This window comes from Marmota monax, unplaced genomic scaffold, assembly GCF_021218885.2.
Source record: "Marmota monax isolate L192 unplaced genomic scaffold, Marmota_monax_Labrador192_F-V1.1 WCK01_AAM20220418_F8-fsc00629, whole genome shotgun sequence".
NCBI lineage: Eukaryota > Metazoa > Chordata > Mammalia > Rodentia > Sciuridae > Marmota > Marmota monax.
The window spans coordinates 26,544-44,021 of NW_026692023.1; positions in this window are offsets into that span (position 1 = coordinate 26,544).

Consider the following 17,478-nt stretch of genomic DNA (forward strand, 5'->3'; position numbering starts at 1 on the left):
TCTGTTGGCCCTTAAATTTGGCCTTGGTGCCAGTGTGGGGGGGTGACATTCTTTGCCTCACCTCTGTTTGCCCCCAAATTTAAGACCATCACAAGCAGAAAGGGAGGAGGATGCAAAATGCCACAGCACCAAGCCAAATGATGGCTCTTTTAGGAAAAATTGTACCACTGATGACACCATCAGCAGAGATACCCCAGCAATACCACATTTCGTTGCACCAACAAATAGTTAACAATGCATGCAAGTGATACATAGTTCAGGCAAGTTCTGCAAGACGTTCAAAGCAGAGGAATCCATTAATATGTCCATTTCCTCCCAAAGTAAATTGACTCCTTGATTGAGCATCACTTGTTGAGTTATTATTCATCGATGCATCAGTTTATACAGTTTACTGTGAAGGCTATCGAAAAAGCTGTAGTTTGGTTTTATCTTTGTCTTCACCAGCACTGGGATGAAGATAGAAATTCTGGTAATGATGGCTAAAAAAAATTATGTAACATTCCAGCAGGCACTAAAAAAAAGCAATTTTCTAAAAAATTTATATTATCCTGAACGGAATTATTAAATATAATGAAAAGGAAAGGTAAATGTAAACAAACAGATCTGTTAACCTCCTTTTTTGTTCACATATTATAACAATCCTTAACAGCTGTTTACCCAATTTAAATTAAACAATTTAAATCATGTGAATAAAAAAAAAAATATTTGGATCCATTTTTTCATGAGCGCTCCTCATATATATGCACTTACGCACATACAGACATACAACACAAAACACTAGTGTGCACACATAACATACAACACATAAGACAATAGTAAATGTCTTGTAGCTTTACACAGGTGAGATCTCCATTGCAATGTTTAAAAACTCCACTGTCAAAAAATAGAACTTATCCGAAAATCATTAACCTAGGTCTGTATGAGCTCAAAAAATAAAATAAAACTTCATGATGTGGAAAAAGGCAATAATAAAATAGATATTGAAAAAAGCATTCTGGTTACCACCTGGGTTTGAATCTTTTATTGATATCTCATCCTTCTTCCTGTAACTTGCATATGGGTCTGAAGGTATTCCCACAAGTAATCCCCAAGGTTTCTTACATTTGAAATAGGCCTTAATGGTGTTCATTATTCATTAGCCTCCAAGTGTGGGAGAATCACTGTCACAGATGTAAGAATAGCTAAACTGGAGTTCTGAATAACAGCTGTTATGGATTTCAGCCAAATCATCTTCTTTTTGGTCTGTAGAAATCACTTTAGTTAATTTATCTGGATTCCAAATTGGCTGCTGTTCTCCCTGTGGAAACACACAAACAGACCCCCGACTCCAGGCAATCACTGGGTCAGGACCTTTCCATTGTCCTGTTAGAATATCCTTCCAGAGTACCTTGGGCTTATGTACATTTTTGGACACGTGTGCCTTTCCGCAGCAGTAAGTCCTGATGAATCCAAATTTTAAAAGTTTAGAGTAAAAAGGGTTATTTTATGTTTATCTTTGGGGGATATATTCCCCTTTCCAATTCCCTCTTTTTGCTTTAATAATTACATTTTAGTAGTTTGAGGAGCTCTTTCAACTATCCCTTGTCTCTGTGGATTGTATGGGATTCCTGTTATATGAGTAATGCCAAATGATAAGCAAAATTGTTTAAAAGACGTAGAAGTATAACCAGGAGCATTACTTGTTTTAACTCTTTTGGAAGGCCCACAGTGGCAAATTTTGTAAGCAATGAGCTATAATATTTTTAGTTTTTTCTCTGGCATGAAGGGAGCCTATCAAAAATCTGAAAGAAGTATCAACTCTAACATGCAAATATTTTAATTTTCAAAATTCTGGCAAGTGTTTGATGTCCATCTGCCAAATATAGTTAGGTATCAGTCTTCTAGGATTGACTCCAAGATTAACTTGTGGTAGAAAGGTCACACAATTTTGACATTGTTTAATTATTTGTCTAGCTTGTTCCTTAGTTATTTTAAAATACTTTTGTAAAGTATTAGCATTGACATGGAACATTTTATGAAAATTTGTAGCTTCTTCCAGTGTAGAAAAAATATGTATGTCATGTGTAGTTTTATCTGCTAAATTATTTCCCAAACTAAGGGCTCCAGGGAATCCTGTATGTGCCCTGATATGTCCTATAAAGAATGGATATTTTCTGTCCCAGATTAGACTTTGTATAGTGGAAAACAGTAGAGGAAGGGGAAATCCTATCAGCATCTTCAAGGGATACTATAGCATTAACTATATACTGACTATCAGAAAATAAATTAAATACAAAATCTTTAAACATCACAAAAGCTTGTAATAGTGCATTAAGCTCTACCTTTTGAGCTGATTGTTTGGGTACTAAAAATGTAAAAGTTGGATCAGGGGTAACTTCTGCTGCTATACCATTATTTGTCCCAACAGTGAATATATTTGGAGCATTCATGGTAGGTGTTTTTCTTGTCATTTTTGGAAAAAACTACAGGATGCAAAGACCAAAAAGACAATAAAGGATTAGATGGTAAGTGGTTATCAAATGAAACATTATATTTACAAATGATTATTGCCCAAGTATCTAACTCATTAGCTAACTCATCTATTTGATCCATAGTATATGTATTAAAATTTCTTAAACAAATTACAACACAATTAAAAATAAGTTTTATGAGAGAACATTATAAAAATATACACCAACAAATTGGATAAAATGGATAAGTTAGTAAAAATATAAAATTACCAATATTAAATTACAACACTAAGTAGAAAATCCAAATAGGTCTATACTTGGTTAAGTAATTTAAAAAATCAATTAAAAGTTTCCCAACAAAGAAAAACCCCACAACTGATGACTTCATTACTGGATCCTATGAAATATTTAAAGAGTAACTAATGCTAATCCTCAAACTTTTCCAAGAAATTCAAGAGAAGGAGCCACTTTCTAGTTAATTCTATGAGTCTTTGATTACACTGATATGCACACCAGACAGACACTGTGAGGAAAGAAAACTATAGACTCATGTCCCTTATGCATAATGATGCAAAACTTCTCCATTAAACACTGGCCAACTAAATTTAGTAGCATATTAAAATAATGATACACCATGACCATCTATGACTTATTTCTGGAAGGCAAGGAAGGTTCAATTTATAAAAATTAGCCAGTGTAATTTTAGGGTTGTTCTTCTGCCTCTGCTTTTTTTTTATTTGTCCAAAACAAGAAACCTGAAGTACCATGACTATCTGTGACTCAAACAGCCTCATGTTTTCCCCTGAAATTTTAGATACAATTTGGAAACTTGAACATCCCCAAGCACTAATGACACTGCTTAGGTTTTTGCCAGAAAGAACACTGGAAGATTCACTGTTGCTCAAAATGTTCAATTCTCATATCAATTCCATAACTTGACACCTTTTATTGTGGACATAGCTAGATAGACCATCTCTTTTCCCACTGCTCATCATGAAGATCACTGTGACACTTCTGTGTGAAAGTTGCCTTAAGAAATGCTTTGGACTGAGTACTGTGGCATTTAGTGGCTCCTTATTTGGAGTCTTTACTGGCCCTATCTCATCTAAGTTTTGGGACAGTCTTTTGTTGGGAGTGGTGAATGAATTATGGGTCTTTGAACTGCCCAGAGACAGAGGCTGAAAACTCCCTTGGGAATCTCTTCATACAAAGGCACCAAGAAAACCGTGTACAGTGACACACCTGTTAAAAGAGAAATTCCACGGTTCCCATAAAGTTTATCAGTTCAGGGAGTTTATCGGTTCAGGCACCAGCACCCTGTGGTGGAGAACTGTGGGGACAAGCTAATGAGTGTGTAATTGGGCTGTTCAAACTTTTGACCTCAGTTCTGTTTTAATGTAAAACCCTCTATAATAAAAGTGCAGAGCCTGCTCATTGTTAGTCCTCCATCAGAGGTCACCTGAACCACTGGGTCCTGCTCTTCTCTACTTTTGTGTTTGTTGTCTTTTCTAATCCCCTGATGAGTCAGGTGTGGGGAAACTGAGTAAACGTCCTGCTTGTAGTGACAATCGCTTCTTGGAAATTCCCTACCATCACTCTTGCAGTGACCCGAGCTGTGGATTTTGTCAAACAAAACAGCAATATCATCATATTAACAAAACGAAAGGAAAAAAAAACAACACATATGATAGTCTCAATAGATGTGGGAAAAAACATTTGACAAAATTCAACATACTTTCATGATAAAAATATTTAATCAAGTACGAATAAATAGAAAGTACCTCAACATAATAAAAGCCATACATGGAAACTCACAGAAAGCATTATAGTTTATGGTGAAAGATTGAAATCTTTCCTCCCAGATCAAGAACAAGGCACTTTCACCACCTCTGTTCAACACAGTCTGAAAAGTTTTATCCAGAGTAATTAAGAAATAAACGTAAATAAAAAGACAAGATTGACAGAATGAAAAGATAAACCACATGATGTGAGAAAATATTTGCAAATCATATATGGTAAGAGAGTAATATCTATATTGTATAGAAAGCTTGTATATTAAGAAACAAAAACAGCAATAACAATTCAAACTAAACAAAACCCAATTAAAAAGTCAAACTAAAAAGCAAAATGTGAAGAGAGAGCCTAAAAAATAGGAGAAAATCTTTATCACAATGTACCTCAGAGAGAGCATTAATCTCTAGGATACATAAAGAACTCAAAAACTCAAAATCAAAACAAACAAACAAACAAACAAATAACCCAATTAATAAATAGGCTAAGGAACTGGATACTTTATAGAAGAAAAAAACATAATCTATCAACAAATATATGAAAAAAGTTTAATATCTCCAGCAATTAGAGAAATGCAAATCAAAATTACTCTAACATTTCATCTTGCTCTAGTCAAAATGGCAGTTATCAAGAATACAAGCAACAATAAATGTTGGTGAGGATATAGGGGAAAGGTACACTCATACATTGCTGGTAGGACTGCAAATTGGTGCAACCATTATAGGAAACAGTATGGAGATTTTCCAGAAAACTTGGAATGGGACCACTGTTGGACTCAGCTATCCCACTCCTTGAATTATACCCATAGGAATTAAAATCAACATACTACAGTGATGCAGCCACATCAATGTTTATAGAAGCTCATTTCATAGTAGCCAGACTGTGAAACCAACCTAGATGTCCTTCAACAGATGAATAGATAAAGAAACTGTGTTATATATACACAATAGAATATTACTCAGTCATAAGGAAGAATGAAATTATGCTATGTGTGGGTAAATGGATGGAGCTGGGAATATAATACAAAGTGAAATAAGTCAATCCCAAAGAAACAAAGTCCACATGTTTTTTCTGCTAGGTGGATTTTAATTCACAATGGCAGGGGATGCATGGGGAACAATAGAAGTACTTTGGAATAGACAGAGGTGAGTGAAAGGAGAGGAGGGGTATGGGAATAGGAAGGATAGTATAATGAATGGAATTTTATTCCACCTTAAAAAGAAACAAAATTCTGACATATGCTATTATAGAAATGAATCTTGAGGACATTATGGAAAGTGAAAAGAATACTCCCTAAGAGAGAGATACTGTATAATTCCACTCTGTGAGAATTAAAGAGGTCAGAAACAGAGATAGAAAGTAGGACTGGTAGTTGTCAGCTACTAGAGGAGAGGGAACATGGACATTATACCAGAATGGGTATAGAGTTTGGTTTTGCAAGTTGGAACAAGTTCTGTGATGGATGGTGGTGATGTTTGCACACTATGAATTCATTTAAGACAACTAAACTGTACACTTAAAATGGTTAAAATGGTGAATTTTGTGCTATTCATATTTTACCAGTTTAAAAAGTGAAAAATAAAAGACTTGGGAAAAAGAAAATTTAATATAATTATTGAAAAAGAACTACAACTAAATAAATAGAAATATAAATACTTAAACTAGACTTTTTGGTTTCTTCCTATCTTGTTTTAAATAATATTGAGTAATTGAATTGTTTAGTGTTTCTGTTTCCCAGATTCTATTTTAGGCATTGTAGGAAATACACAAATGAACTGTTGTTTACTTTCTTCCCTGAAAGTATTAGTATACTTTAGTAAGTTAGTTGTGCTTTTTTTTTAATTTTTAAATACACAACAACAGTGCAATGCATTACAATCTTATTACACATATAAAGCACAATTTTTCATATCTCTGTATACAAAGTATGTTCATGCCAACTTATGACATTACCTATGTACTCTTTTTGTTGCATTACAATTCTTAATATGCATGTATACCACATTTTTCATATCTTTGTATATAAGGTATGTTGGCCCCAAATTCAAATCTTCATACAGAGACTAACCCACAAAATTATAATTATCTTATATTAGACAAAGGTGCCAAAAACATGCTCTGGAGAAAAGATAGCATCTTCAACAAATGGTGCTGGGAAAACTGGAAATCCATATGCAACAAAATGAAATTGAACCCCTATCTCTCACCTTGCACAAAAGTTAACTCAAAATGGATCAAGGACCTAGGAATTAAACCAGAGACCCTGCGCCTAATAGAAGAAAAAGTAGGCCCTAATCCCCATCATGTGGGATTAGGCCCCAACTTCCTTAATAAGACTCCTTTGGCACAAGAATTAAAATCACGAATCAACAAATGGGATGGATTAAAAAAAAAGTTTTTTTTTCTCAGCAAAAAAAAAAATAATCTGTGAGGTGAACAGGAAGCCTACATCCTGGGAGCAAATTCTTACCCCTCACACATCAGATAGTTGTGTTTTTGTATTTGTTATTAAAATTATCAAGAAAAGTATAATTTATAACATTTATGAGAATAATTGCTCATTTAGTCATATCTACATAAAAATTGTCACTTCAGTAACAGTGGTGACAAGTCATGACAAGTAATATCAAGATATCTTGATATTATTTTACTTGAACTTCTGACATAATATTTATGATAAAAATAATCTTATTTATAATCTACATTGTGTCTTTAAAAACAATCACAAATGTCATGTAAGTCCTCATAGCAAGGCAAAAAAAAGTAAAAAATCATCAAGTTAATTTGCTTTAAATCTCTCTCCCTGTTCAGTACTGTTTTTCTCCTTCCCAGCCAGGCCTGGTATCTGGCATAATGTTCCTCCCCTATTCCTTGCCTTTGTTTCTCAATAAACTTGCTCAGATCATTTATTTTTCCCTTAAGGAAATAAATGCATATACTATAGAAAATTCTCTATAATAAGTTCTTGGTAATTTTCATGTGTAATGGATTAATACTTTAAGAAAACGAAGGGATTTCTACATAAATCAATAGATGAGGAAGATATTTGGGGAAGACATCAGAATTGTTTTCACAACCTAAAACCAAATCATTTATGCATTTTTTGGGATGTGCAAGCCAATGCTGCCCCTTAGGGCATGTGTCCTAAGTTCACACTGAATTGATTTTCATTTGCCTGTGTCATAGGATGAGTGGATTTTGCTGTGTGTCCTGCCTATAAAACAATTCATCTTAAACTTCTCAGAGTAGAACAATTTATAGAATAGCACTGAAGACAACCTAGTATCTAGTAAGAAAACAACAACAATAAAAAAGAGAGACTTTTAACAAATCCAGGTGTTATCAATACAATATTTGATATTAAGAAATTAGAAAGCATTCTTCAGTGTTTGCATGTTCACTGCTTTCAATTTTATACCTCTTTATGAAATTGATTAGAACATTTCCTATCAGCCTTTCTCTGAATACATGAGAATTATTTTGAGACTGTACATAAATGCTTGGCTTGGGCTACCTTTATCAGAACTGTAAATTTATATATTTTAAGCACTGTCAATATAATTTCATGGGACAATTAAACATCTGCATGACCTCTTGGGTGGGCAGAATAATTCTGCCCTAAGTGATGACATCTGTCCAGATGCTATAGTATATCCATTGCTCTGCTCATTGGAAATCAACTGCATATCCCAGTTACAAAGAAGGAGTTCTAGGGTCATCAGAGTACAATACTTTGCTTGGGGAAAGTATTGGCCCCAAAGCCAGACATCTACCCTTTTAAATCTATTGAGGTATATTCTAGTGTTTTACTTGGCACTCTTTTGTGTGCTAGTAATATTAGATCAACTCACAGTAGAGGGAAAAAAAAGCAAAGGAAAGAAAGAGAGCATTGGAGTGTCTCCAAATTTAGAGAGAAGAATGGGTTTGATGTTTGAAATATTCCAGACACAATTTCAATGTCTTTAACTTGTTGTGCTTCATTTTTCCTTTTCATCACAAACGCCTTTCCTTCATTTCTTTATCCAGTGACACTGACATATGACAGCTCCCTTAATTTTCATCCTATAAACCAGTGACTGAAGGAGACACTTGAGTTGTTCAGAACCCATTTTCAAAACTTTCAGCTAGATATTCATATTGGCTACTTAAGGTCAAAGTCATGCCTCTGGATTAATGAACAATGAGTAGAACACAGAATCACAAAAATATGCAAGTTCCAAAGGCATCATAAAGTGCATGTACACACATGGGAATGGTGGGAATGGATTTCCCAGAGATGCATGTGAAGGGAAAAACCAATTGTTATCCTCTGTGTCTTGTCACATCTCTGGTTTCTTCATATAAAGATAAGTGACCTCATTTTATTCTATTTAAGAAAACTACTAGCTGCCCCAGCCAGGGATATGTTATGTAAAGGCTAAAATAGCCTCATATAGGAATTGATTTTCATTTTCTTCATCAAGTTTAAAATTATTCTTCATCATCAAAGAAAGACTGTCTTATTTCATTGAGTAAAGTGACTAACAATGTAGAGCAAATGTAGCAAACAGAACCACCAAGAAAACAATTCAAGCAACATATTGGGCAAGCCATGTGTATTTGTTCCTGGACTTACAAATTCTATCATGCTTAGAGTTAGCAAAAAAGCAAGTTTGTATTTCAGACAAGACTGGATTCCAAGGGAGGAGAATAATCTTTATAAACTGTTATGGTTTGGGTATGAGGTATCCACAGAGAGATCCTCTGTTATTGCAGGAATGTTCAGAGGTGAAAGAACTGATGGATTAATAACTTGAATGAACTAACTTTGTGGTAACTTCAGGAAGTTGGGGAGTGGCTGGAGAAAGTTGATCATGGGAGTTGTACTTTGGGGATATCTTGTCCCCTGGCTCTCCTTTGCTTTTTCTATTCTGTCTGTAGCATCCTGAACTCTCTCTTTGCTTCCTGGCTGGCATGAGTGAGCAACCCTCCTCTACCACACCCTTACTCCATGATGTCCTTCCTCAGCTTGGGATATGTTATGGAGGTGACCAACTAGGAACTGAACCTCTAAAATCATGATGCCAAAATAAACTTTTCCTCCTCTAAGTTATTCTTGCCAGGTATTATTATTATTTTTTGGCACAACAACAAAAATCTAACATGTCTTTATAATCAGCTTTCTTGCCACTTGGATCAAAAGATAAAAAATGAACAATTTTAGTGAAGGTAAAGTTTATGTGGAGTCATGATTTCAGAGGACCCAGTGCATCAATGGCTAACTCCATAGCACTGGACCCAAGGCAAGATAGAACATATGGTGAAATGGTGTGGCAAAGCAAAGCAGCTCAGCATATAGCAACAAGAAAGCAGAAGGAGAATTCATCTCAACACCCAAAAAATATGAATCCCAGTGGCATGTCCCCAGTGACCTGCTTACTCCAACCACACCCTTCTAGCTTAGAGTTACCAGATAGTTAATCCATTCAAGTGAATTAATATGATTAGGTTAAGGCTCTGAGAATCTGATCATTTCACTTGTAAGCTTTCTTGCATTGCTCACACATGAGCTTGTGGAGGATACCTTACATCTAAACCATAACACACATAAACACAGAAGAATTTAGTCATGTGATTTAATATTTATTCTACTATAGGCAGAGAAACATGAAATTGTTATTACACATTTCAGTATATTCATTATAGTTCATCTTGTACAAATATCCATAGCAGATGTATATAGTTCTCAAAAGAATGTGGGTTAAACTTTTCCTGAAATTTTGTTTTGTGATATTTGTAATGTCACAATTTTAAAGAATTTATCTGAGTTACTATTACATATTAACACTGAAACTGAGAGTTGAGTCAAACCAACTATCAAGTCCAAGATTCTCACACCATTGCGCAAATCTAGGATGAATTACACTGTCTTTCAGAAGTGAGGTTTAAAGGTAATTATTTTTATTTGAGAATGCTAACATCTTGAGTAAACCATACCTGGTTTTCCCATATAATTGTGGAGAGTGGATTGAGGAATTTTGCACACATAGGAATTATTTTAAGTAAGTCTTAATTACAACACCTCCCTTTCAGGGTAGGGCAGAGTAATTGGTTATATGATTACAAGTAGGACCCAGAAAAAAATGATGATGTGTTAGAAGTGTGCTCTTAATCCCTGTAGTTTGGTTTTGTTTTAACTGGGTAACATTTAAGATTACTTGATTATGATGAGGTTATGAACTAATATTCTGCTTATGCTTAATCCACATATTTCTTCAGAGTGCAGTCAATTTGGCAGAATGGACATGCATGTCTAAAAACACACATTATATATAAACATAACATTCCAACATCAAAGTTTACATTTGCCTAAAGTAGAGGATAACATCATACTGGAGTGAAAAGTAGTGGTTTCCTACATAAATCTAGAGGACAAATGTCCAACTTCCATTCATGTCAACAATATTCAAATAATGACATACACCAACTCTCTTTGGAGTGTCAGTCCAAAAGACTTTCTCCATGTTCACTAAGGTGTACATCAAGACAAACCCATCTGTCATCCTGCTGAGCACTAAATCATGCGGAACACTTGTTCAACCAAAGCAACAGAAAAGACCCTGCCTTGTCAAGGAGGAACAAACAAATTAAAAGCTTCATTTCTCTCTCTCTCTCTCTCTCTCTCTCTCTCTCTCTCTCTCTCTCTCTCTCTCTCTCTCTCTCTTTATTTCTCCAACCAGAGTAGGCACAGATTAACAATTTAACCACACTGATTTGGGGTTGGGTGGCAGAAATCAAAACCACTTCTTTGAGTAATCCAAACATGTGCTGAGCTAAACCTCTAACCCCCAATGACATTAATTTTGAAGTAAATTATATTTTGTCCTTTTTCATCCTCCCATTTTTTTGTCAATTCTCCCACAATGCTATGATTTCATTGTCAGAGCAAAGGCTATTTGAGTTAACATTTTGGTAGTGTATTTTGGTCCCCAGGACTCTGGGTCAAATCCACTTTAAGGGAATTGTGGTTAAACAATTGGCAATTCTCAATTGTTTTGGTTCCTAAAGATGTGACATCCTCTCTGTCTCCATCTGCTCATTTTCTCAATGCTAAAGGCAGACTTCTCACAAGCATCCAAAGTCTATTTTGACTTTTCTTAAATGTGTATTTTCTCTTTTATTATTCACTCTGTTGGGGGAATGCCTTACAGGGATTATTCTGTTCTGTCTTTTATCTCGTCTTTTCCTCTCCTTCTATAAGTACTCCAGAAATTCCATAAAATATCCTTTTGCCTGCTCACCTCTGTCCACTCCCTGGTAGTACTTGAGATGCTACTTGACCTATTAGGTCCCCAGAACTCAGAGGCTGCTGTCATTACCTATATTTCATTGTTCTTTTAATATAATATAATATAATACATTTTTGCAGTGAATTTGCACATCGTTTCAATCAGAGAGCTTCCTGTCTCAAGAAGATTTTAGTAAATATATTATATATTTAAGTGGTAATGCTCTTGGTATAAAATACTACTTCAGGCTAAAATAATTCAGATCTGGGAGTATGTTTGACTTCAAGACATAAGGATTCTACCTAGTGCCAGAAGAACAATAGCACTGCAAATCCCTGCTCCCTAGTTCCTTTATGAATCAGTGTTGAATGTCTAGATTACAGTTTGCTGTTTTTTGCACTCTAGACTTTTGCATTTAAAACTAATTTTTTTTCCTTTTCTCTGAGGTTGGCATTTTTGACAGAATTCTATATGAGAAACTGTGAGATCTGTGGACACAGATTACATTTTATGTTAAAATATGCTTGTCATTTGACACCCTTTTGGCTTAAGTGGTGGTATATTTAGGGGAAGTTTAGTTTTAGAGAAGTGCCTTAAAATGATTTTGACAACAGGAAAATGGTGACAAACATATAACAAAGAGATTTTTCCCCAAAATATTAGTGTATTTCAGCTCTTGTCTACAGGGGTAAATAATTTGGAGTATTAGGATGATAGTGGTTCTGTTGGATCCCTCTGCAGATTTAAATTATGTTGATACTGGCACAGAGTTTTAAAACTGTCCTATTGAATCTGAGGGTTATTTCAGTGACATGAAAGATAGATCCCTTAACAGAAAAGGTTAGTTTTGGAAATCTTTTGACTCTTGAAAATTAAAAAAAAAAAAAAAAAAGTTTGTATAAGTTTAATCTTATACCTTCTGAAAATATCTCTTCCTTTCCAAAGTAGATGAAAATTTTCTTTCAGGGTAGAGATATTCACAGTTGTATCTGTGAGCCAGGGCCATCCTGTGGCTTGCCAAGTGTGGGGAAAAATCGCTGTGAAAATTTTTCTGATATTAATGAGTCGACACTAAATAAATATGAGTCCTTTTTTTTCCATTGTTGTCCTTCAATTACTAGTAGAAGTCTCAGATTTTACTCAGGTATTTGGGAAGCTATGTAATAATGCCAGTAGCTGAGTATGGATGTTCTTCTGACAGGTTTTTAGATTTATATCTCTCACCATGATAAATTAAGTTACTTTAATCTTTGTCTGTTTGTCTAAATGGGAATGGACATTTGAGAGGCAATGATTGTTCTGTTCAAATGGATGCAGTGTGATTACTTGACTAGCTCTGTAGAGAGAATTCGAGTATCGGATAGGATCATCTCTAGGTTATCATCAAAACCTGATATCTGTTATATAATTGAGGCCACAAGATTGTCAATATCAAACACATCCAATGCTTCCTTAAATCTGCAGCCTGAAACCAAAGCCAAAATTTTAAGTCACAAAGACATCACTGATAGCACGTGGGAAATTTTCAAAGCTATGCCAGGGGATTTAAGGAGTATTTCTTCCATTAATCTTGCTGAAAGTCTCATGACTAAATCCCTATGCATTGCTTTTAAGATCTGCTAAAAAATGTCTTCGCATACAAAGTATGGACAAGTTATTCATTATGGCTTTTACTTTACAGCATTCTGAAATGGTTTCTAAGTAATTTAGCACTGACTTTCCTCTTCTATAAAAGATCAGAAAATACTTTCTACCTAAATGAAAGATTTGCTTTTTGATAACATGAACTTTTACGAAGAATGAAAACTAGTTTTTTTCCACTGAGCTGGGCTGAAAAGGAAAACAGTAATAAAGTTAAATAAATTATAGCTGTCCTATTGAATTTCTTAAACTCAAAAAGGATACTAGCTTAGAATTTTTTATTGCTCAGAACTGATTACATAGATATGAGTGTGGTTGTTGAACATACTATATGTATTTCCTAATTATATATAAAATATACTTTACTCATAATTATCAGGCTTTCTTCTACATGCTAGAAATACTTAGATAAGTAAAATGGGGAGTAGTTCATGGTCTAGTTGAGGAGATAGAAACAGAAAATTAGTAGAAAAATATAACAGGGTAGAGGAAGCCTGGGATGGGAAAAGATTGGAGGTACACAGAGAATCATCAGTAATTTTGGATGATAGAGTGGGTAGCTGGGTTTTGGGATATACAGATAAAAAAGGTTACAAATTCAGATAGTGAGGGCTTGTAATGCAATGGTAATTTGCAATTACTTTTTTAAAAATCATATAGCCAAATCAAGAGTTGAGAGAGATAATTGGGGTGGTCTCATGAATGAAGGGTTGGCATGAATAGACCAAGAAGTCAGAGAGGTTAATAAGGATTCTGTTTTCAAGAGCATGTTAAGAAAGTGTGCAAATCTAAAAAAAATTGAAATTTCCAATGATAATGCAGTGAAAAAATAGAGGAACTGATTGTGTCTGGGCTAGGGAGAAAGAGGGGTTGTTAATAACTGAGATTTTTAGTCTATTATATTGAGATAAAATAGAAAAAGAAATGGAAAAGACAGCACCAGATTGAGGCAGAAGATAATGATTTCTGTTTTAGTTGTTAAAAGTTAGAGCTCTCTGAGGTTTGTGAGTAATTGCTGAATAAGTTTGGGGATTATAGGTTAAGATTTTGAGACATTAGCTCATAAACTATGGGGTTGACAAGCTCATTTGGAGGGGAAAAAGACTGAAAGTGACAGGAAGATTGATTGGAGAATCTTGTAGGAGGCTGAGGTTAGAAAAGCAGTCAAAAAAGGAGATGGAGAAAAATGGCCATAGAGATAGGAAGAGGACCAGGAAAGGGTATTACTATTAAAGCTGTGGGGAAAAATGCTTGAGGAGGATGAGGTCAATAGTTTGGGTTATTATGAAGTCATTGGTATCCTTATAGAAATAAATTTCAAGAGTGATGGGGACAAGAGCTTTAGCAGATTTAATATCTATCATAGGTATAAATGATGAGAGTTATAAGGATACAGGTAGCTGACCCCTGATGTTTGCATACAGAATGAAGGGAACACCTGGGGTAATGTCTTAGAAAGGTACAGATTGAAAAACACTTTGGAAAGGAAGACAGATCTGACAATGTTTTGGGGATCCCTCAGAGTCAAGAGGGGAGAGAAAAACACTTGAGGAGAGAATATTGATATTTCAGTTGTTTGAAGCTTTAAGAAATTGTTTAATATTCTTACTCCTGCAATAAATTCATACATAGTATGATTTAGGTAAAACTCACTACTCAGAATGCAGTGTTCAATCAGGAGAGCTAGGTTTTTCTTTGGAAATTATCCCTGTTCCCCAAAACAATGTTTTCCTAAAGCTTCTTTCTTCTACAGTCATGTTTGTTGTGGAATAGCAGAGACATTTATCACAGGATCCAGATTGACAGAGGTTTCATCTTAGCAAGTGTTTCTATAATCACCATTGTAAGAAAAAGGGGAGTTGCCCATCACATAATGTTCCTCTCACCTTCCTCATGGAAGTGACATATGTCACTCCTACCCACATTTCATTGGTCAAGCTATTCACATAGCTACCTGACTCCAAGCAATCATGGAAGGGCAATCCTACCAGGTGTGGAAGAAGAACCAGAAATTTTGTGAATGTTTGCAGTGATTGCAACATTACCTGAGAAGCTTAAACAAAAACTACAGAATTCAGAGGATAAATGAGGGAGCAAAATGGTTGGATTAATTACATTATTTAATGCTATTGTGCTTCTTGAAATGCATGTAATATTGAAATCATCTCATAGGAACACATGTGAAAGGGAGTTTTTCATAATTGTTTCTGAATGCTTGTAATAAAATTAGACAATTAGCCTTCTCTGATGTATTAGCTATGATTAGTTTCATCTGCATGTGACAGAGAAATCGAATATAACAGTGGCTGTAATAAGACACAGTTTATTTTTCCCTTCTGTCAAAGTCTGTATAAGAGGTTCAGGACCTTCATAAATGTCAAAGATCAGGTTTCCTCTACCTAGTTTCTCCATGATCTTCAATGTTCAACTTATATTTTCTGGTAGACTCTAGCTGTTTCTTGTCTATACCAGGCATTGGATAACTTCTGAAGTTTAGCTGCTGCTTCTGGATATAGTTCATTGGCCAGAACATAGCTATAATAAACCCACAATGAGCTGATCTATGAAGTTTTACTTTGGGTATTCATGAGCTCAACTAGTATTTGGAAGTCTCATTTCTATCTAAGAAGCAAAGGATTGATATCCTATGACTACTCATGTTACATATTTCTTCTGCCTTCTATGGAAGGTCCTTCACTTTGAGTAAGATTTTTTTCCTCCCATTTTAATAATTCTTAGCAAAGACCAGAACTGGGGAGTCCAGCCTCCACATCAACAATGATTCACTTGAAATATATATGTATTGAAAACTGGAATCAGTGTTTCTTGTCAGGGGCTAATTATTTGGTGGAAGAGAGAATGAACATCCGTATTGGTTTGGATGCCAAAATAAAATGTGTTTTCATTTTGCATTTGTGGCCACCTACTAGCTTCATCTCATTCTTAGTTATGGTGGGAAATGATAGCAAGCTTGAAAAAGTTTGATCAATATTTTCAGTTAGTCATGAGTTTCACTAACAGTGCCCTGTATAACACGGGACTCCATAAGGACTGTTTGCTCTATAGCTCAAAACAGATACTAAGCTTTGGAGAGAGATGAAGATGCTTCATATTTGTTTTACTCCTGTTTTGGGGAGCTCTAAGATGGAACAGAATTTACCACCAGAAGTAAAAATAGATAAGTGCTGTGAATCTTCAAAAGCAGGAGAGGTTGGCAGCTGCCTTAAACCTGGCAGAGATTTCGGGAAAGGGTAACACTCTTTTTACTTAATATTTTGTTTTTACCTTTTTCCTTGTTAAAGCCTTTCAACTTCATATACCAGATGTTGGACTTATATTATTTTTGTGTTGGTAGTAGGAACACAATTTGAATTGTGGGAGAATGCATTATTCAGGCTGCAGATGAGGTAGTCTTTGGCAAACATGCATGAATTAAACATCTATTTGGCCAGGACTTCATGCAACTCTGAGCCAGGGAAAGTAAAAAGGTGGTTGGAAAACTGTGATGATTGAGACTTCTGAGAATTTAGGTTCCCTTTGGTGGGTTTTATTGTTCAAGTTTGGATAATTGACAACAAAACAGAAAAGGATATCTAAAGCTGAGGATTTTCCATCTAATAAAGAATTGAATCAAAATCTGATCAAATCCATTAAATATAAAAAATGTACATGAATCAATGCTTAGGATAGGAAACAAAGTAAAAACAGCTATATTTTAAAAATAGTATTTCAGATCATTAGTGGCTATTACCTTTAAATTTTATATATTACCAAACCCTCTTATCTGTCAAAGAAAATTTATTTTCCTCTAATGTTTGTTTAAATTTGTACCACTATGTCATATATTAAAACTAAATCGATTATTTTCTTTTCTTAATTTCTGACAATTTTAAAATAATTTCCTAGCCTTTTATACCAATTCATCTGGATGTTAGGTAGGTCTTTTGACAAACATAAATCAAGAAAAGATCTTATAACTTGACCCTAAGCTTGATACAATATCACTTAAGTCATTTTAGAAAGAATTTTGTGTGATGTTATCCATGTCACAAAGGAACACTTGAAAATAAGATTTTATTATAGGATGCCAAAGATGATTTTAAAGTTCAAGGACATGTAGCTTTAGCATATTTATTTATCCACAGTCTATGTTGATTTTACTTTAAGTGGATATGCATTAATAAAAGATAACTATTTTTAATGCCAAATCATATCTTTCTCCTTTATACAAAAGAGAAACCAAGCAATCTATTATTTTAGATAGTTGTTAGTGAAAGGAAAACAGATCAGTCATATTACAATATCAGTTTGTAAAATGTCTTTTGGCA